This window comes from Microcaecilia unicolor, chromosome 2, assembly GCF_901765095.1.
Source record: "Microcaecilia unicolor chromosome 2, aMicUni1.1, whole genome shotgun sequence".
NCBI lineage: Eukaryota > Metazoa > Chordata > Amphibia > Gymnophiona > Siphonopidae > Microcaecilia > Microcaecilia unicolor.
The window spans coordinates 470978477-470982897 of NC_044032.1; the positions used below are offsets into that span (position 1 = coordinate 470978477).

The 4421-nt window shown below is 34.4% G+C and overlaps 1 pseudogene; it reads right to left on the reverse strand.

The window, feature by feature from the left end:
- Positions 1-1367: 1367 nt before the first annotated feature.
- Positions 1368-3554, reverse strand: LOC115462569 (annotated as a pseudogene).
- Positions 3555-4421: the final 867 nt, after the last annotated feature.

A 4421-nucleotide genomic window follows, 5' to 3' on the forward strand; every position in this document is an offset into this window, starting at 1 on the left:
CAAAGACCTAATGAAAAATGTCCAAAAAAACAAAAAAAGAATAGATGGTCAATAGCGTACACAAAAGCTTCAGAACATATCAGTCATCATTTTTTTTCACAAAAGCAAGTAAATTGCTGTCTAGATAAAAGAGGTAATAGATTCTGTAGAGAGGCATAGTCACAGACAATGCATGTGCTCCTACCACAGCTTTGTTAAAGAATAGGACAGAAAGTAACTCTTGACTGGCTGATTGCAATCACTGAAAAGGTCTATAAAACTGCAGCACTAAGGTTAGGGAGAAAAGTGCCAACTTCTGCAGAGCATTGAAGAGCAATGTTGCAGCTTTAAAACACAGAAGAGAAACAGGAGAAGAACAAAATGTTCTGCAGAAAACAGAAAAGTCAAAAGCAGAGAGATGGCCAAGGACATAAGGATGTCATTGGAGCCACACTCAGATTAATAATGTATTGATGACTTGACATGGGCCTGTGTAATCTTTCTGTTCAATATTGCTCTTAAAAGTGCAGCAGAGTCTTTGTTGGATCAACTTTTTTTGTTGGTGAAGACCTTAGTGTTTATGGAAACATATTGAACTTATCCTCATAGAGAGTTAAGGACCCCTGACAAAGGCACTTGCCAAAACACGGCCATGTTGGGTCATCAGTAAATCAACCTGAGTATAGCTCTAGTGATACCCACCCTTGACTGTCTCTGCTTTTTGCCTTTGCAGATTTAAAACATAACATGCTGCTGAACTGGCAACCAGTGCAGAGAGGACAGGTTTAAGCTAACGTGCTTAGAAAGCTTGTCAATACATGGACCATCACATTCTGAACTAGCTAAAGACATAACAGAAAAAGGAGGAAGGCCAAGACTGAAGTCTGCCAAACTATACAAAAGATTTCTAGTGTTTTAGAACACAGCATTTGCAACTTTTATTTTATCCGAGCCCTCAAAATAAGTTTGCAGATAGAAAATCTCAGTAGAAACTGGCACAGAGAGATCACACAGTACATTCTAGTCAGAAATAGTGAACAAAACATCTTGACAAACAACAGACACCTACATCTTTTTTTAGAACTGACCACTAGATGATTGTTTTAAAGACAGAATTACCTTCTTATTATGTAGTTAATTAGATTAATATGCTCAGGCAGTGGTGTGCTGGTAAATTTTTAACAACAGGCTCTCTCCCCCATCCACCTCTGCGTGGCGCCCCCCCTCCCACCCCCACACACACACACACAAATTGCAGAGCTGGCTATTCCCAGGAAGAGAGTTAGCTGGTAAAGTATTAACAACATGTAATTTTATTATACATTATTGGTACAAAGGACTTCTGTAGCAACCAATTTACAAACAATATCAAAAAAATACAATATTCTTTACTGTAAATTCCAAATGGCCAATTGATTTTCACACAATGCTTTGGTTGATTTTTGCCGCACTCTTGTATCTGTAGCCAACCTATGTTTGCTATTCATCCAAGATTTAACAAATGGAGTTACATCCCAATCTGCTAACTCTTTTCCCAATAAATTTATTGACATTAAATGTGATATATGATTTACTGTCAGACTATTTCTCACCCTCGTACAAACTACATTCATTAAACTGAAACCTCTTTCAGCTTCAGCACTACTGACTGCAATAGTGCTAGCTATTTTTCTAGCTTCCTGGATAGTTGAAGGAACTGGAACATCTTTTGATTCTAGATTACTGTCTACAAAATCTCGAAAATCATTCAAGTCAATGTCATACTTTAAAATTTCATTTAAATGACAAAATTTCTCTTCACCAGCTATCCATGGTGAAGTTAATTCTTCATAAGGCCAAGTAGATGGTTCTAGTACATCAAAACAGTCAATATTAACAATGCTTTCATCATCGTTTCTGTCTGGTAAAAGACGCAAGTTCATGTGTTGAATTACATTTTCTAATAACACATTCCTTGGAAGAGCAATGAATTTACTACTTTTAGTAAATAGAATATCTTTAAACTTATCTGACCTTAATCAAATCCTCAATTTGAGATTCATGCTTTCCAGCACCAATCCTTAAATTTTCTAAAGCTCTTTTGGTACATTTGATCAATTTGTGTGCTTTTTGGATGTTAGTTGATCTTGACTGCAATGCAGTTGAAAGTAATGAAAATTCCTCAAGAATATCAATCATTAAAGCAAGGTCTTGCAAGAAATTTATGTTAGCCAATCTCTTTGCCAAACCAGAATAAGCAGAAGAATGGGAAAAATGCATATATAATGCAGGATATGCACGCCACACAGCAGTAGCAGCTCGTAAACTACATGCTGCCCATCTTGGCCCTAGTACTTGACCAATTTTAATAATTTCAAGTTCAAGTTATTTAGCTATAGCTTGTAGCTCAGTTTGATTTGTATTAGATTGGTGATAAATGGAATATATTTTATCTAAAAAATATTTTAAAATGATTTACTTGCTTTATTTCAGATATTGAATCATCAAGTGATAGTTGCAATCGATGATTTAAACAGTGCCAAATGATGATTTTAGGAAATTTTGCTAACAACTTTGCAGCTACTCCAGACTTTCTTCCCAACATTGTATTAGCACCATCAGAACAAAACAAAATCAAGTTTGCTTTCAAATATTCAATATCAAAGCCATAGTCATTTAATGTAGACAATAATGTGTTGAAAATGTTCTCTGCTGTGGTTGATACCAATTCTTTTACATCAACAAATACCATTACAGGTGCAGGGGCAGATTGAATTGCACATTGGAGATAAATCACTAGGGTGCTTTTCTTTGACACTGTAGATGCCTCATCAATTATGATACAAATTTTGGCATTCTCTGCTATAATATTCTTAAATATTTTCATCTTAATTTCATTTGCAATGTGTTCTGCTATTCTTGTTGCACTGTAACGTGTATGCAAACAATTGCCTACATCAACTCCATTTTTCTCTTGTAATTCAATTGCCCCTTCTATATCAGACAGAGGCCTATTACGTTTTATTAAACTGTAAATAGTATTAAAAACTTTTACAGTAGCCTCAATATTTTTATTATTTAGTTTATGCACTAAACTGGAAATTGAGTCATTAGCTGATTCTTTTAACAAATCTTGAATTTTAGCATGAGAATTAGAAACGTCATGTTCCCTAATTTTTTTTCCGTATAGAAGCTTGCCTAGTGGTTTTATTACTGCCATTTGGGGTTACTAAATATGCACTCCATTCCTTGGACACATGGACATGCTTTCCTGCTGACACCCCTAAATGCTGAACTTTCGAACAATCCTTGCATCCAAATTTACTTTCTTTTATGTCAAGCGATTCGTACTGTTTTGTAAACATAGATAATTGTTTCTCAGTCCAACAATCTGGAAAAGCAAGATTATCTGTTTTTTCTTTTGATGAACATGATGGGTTTTCTTCAATAACTGGTTGTTCAACAGATATAACATTTGTTTCTGCTGGCTTCTCTCTACAATGACTTTCGTTCCCATCATTTTCAGTATCTGTCCTCATGTTCTTCACTTTTAAATAACTTAATAGATCACTCTGTCATTTTCGCATTTTAGGGATCACAATCTGAAAATAATTTGTTACATTTTAATTTATAAATTTATTTATAGTAGAATAAATAAGGTAAAACAACCTAGGTAGGGTTACCATTTTTGTGGAGCCAAAATAGAGGATACAGAATTTAAATGGTTGCTAATATATCTTTGCTAAAGAAATATTTAATTGTAGCAAACGTGTAATTGGATTTTACTTAACACACATCAAACTACTTTTCAAAAAAACTTCCTTCCAGATTTGAGTCTGACTGAGTCTGGAGCTGATAATGTAACTTTATTATACATTATTGGTACAAAAGATATGCACATGGTTTTGCTTTTTAAACCCAAGGTAAATCCTAAGGGTGGTTGAACAATAAACTGTGTTGTTTCTGACTTTACTTGTTTTGGAATGCTTTGGGTCCTCCTACTGATCTGTACATGTGATTGTCTGAAATTTTGGAAGAAAGAAATAAGGAAATAAAAATTAAATTTTGGACGTACTCTGTAGCAGTTGTTTTCTTTTGCAATGTGATGTGATGGATGCCTGTTTTGGTGTATGTATATGTGATAATCTTTGAATAACTACCTATACTAAATGGCTATGGCTTTCTGAACATATGGTATCATTAAAGGACAAACTTTTAAATGCTCAGTTGGGTATATATCATATATATGCTAATCTCAAATGTTTCAGACATATCCATCTATTTGCTCCCATGATATAACTGAATTCTATTATTCTGTCTCACTGTATTTTCAAATGTAAGCCGACTTTCCTTGGAATAATGTGTGCTAAATGTTTTTTTTTTTTTTTTAATTCTTTATCCTCCTTCTTTTAAGACACTGCCTTTCTGCTGGATAGTGATGGCACAAGGAAAGCAAGTTCGGT